Below are 1,269 nucleotides of genomic sequence, written 5' to 3'. Positions count from 1 at the left end.
ATAGAGGAACCTACTGCTATAAGGTCATGCCATTCGGTTTGAAGAACGCAGGAGCAACCTACCTACGGCTTGTGAACAAAATGTTCGCAGACAAGCTGGGCGTCACCATGGAAGTATACATCGATGATATGCTTGTCATGTCGCTACACGCCGCTGATCACCTCCGTCACTTGCAAGATTGCTTCGAAACTCTCAACAAATACGGCATGAAACTGAACCCATCAAAGTGCACATTCGGGGTTTCCTCAGGCGAGTTCCTTGGATACATAGTCACGCAGCGGGGAATCAAAGCCAACCCGAAGCAGATCTCCGCGGTCCTGAACCTCCCAAGCCCAAAAAAAAGTAGAGAAGTACAACGGCTTACGGGTAAGATAGCTGCACTAAACCGGTTCATCTCCAGATCCACAGACAAATGCTTGCCATTCTACGATCTCCTGCGAGGTAACAAAAGGTTTCTCTGGGATGAGAAATGCGAGGAGGCATTTACTCAACTCAAGCATTATCTGACAACACCACCCATTCTCGCCAAGCCAGATGTCGGCGACGTTCTATCTCTTTACGTCGCAGTGTCACAAGCAGCAGTCAGCAGCGTTTTGATAAAAGAGGACCGTGGTGAGCAAAAGCCAATCTTCTATACAAGCAGGCGCATGACTGGACCAGAAACGCGATACCCAACTCTGGAGAAGATGGCGCTGGCGGTCGTCGAAGCGGCGAGAAAGCTTCGCCTATACTTTCAGTCACATTCGGTGGAAGTATTAACCGGCCAGCCCCTCGAACGATACTTCAAAATATAAACAGGTCCGGAAGACTAACAAAGAGGGGTATCGAACTCGGTGAGCTTGATATCACTTACAAGAACAGAACCGCAGCAAAATCTCAGGTTCTTGCAGACTTCTTAATCGAATTGGCCCCGGAGTTGGAGCAAGATCTCACACTCCCAAACCCAAACTGGACACTGCATGTTGACGGATCTTCGACTAACAAGGGCGCAGGTGCCAGAGTTCAACTACCGTCCCCGACCGGCGAACTGATCAGACAGTCTTTTAGCTTCGGCTTTCCAGCCTCGAACAACAAAGCAGAATACGAATCTTTGATCGCTGGACTCCGCTTAGTAAAAGCTGTCAAAAAGCTGTCAAGGCCAAACGCCAAGCGCCTACTGCGACTCGCAGTTAGTCGCCAGTCAGTTTAGTGGTGATTACGACGCCCGCAACGATCGGATGGACGCCTACCTAAAGATAGTACAGGGCTTAGCAGCAGTGTTCAAATTTT

The sequence above is a fragment of the Brassica oleracea genome, chromosome C3 (genome assembly GCF_000695525.1).
Source record: "Brassica oleracea var. oleracea cultivar TO1000 chromosome C3, BOL, whole genome shotgun sequence".
Lineage (NCBI taxonomy): Eukaryota > Viridiplantae > Streptophyta > Magnoliopsida > Brassicales > Brassicaceae > Brassica > Brassica oleracea.
This window is presented reverse-complemented; position numbering follows the sequence as displayed.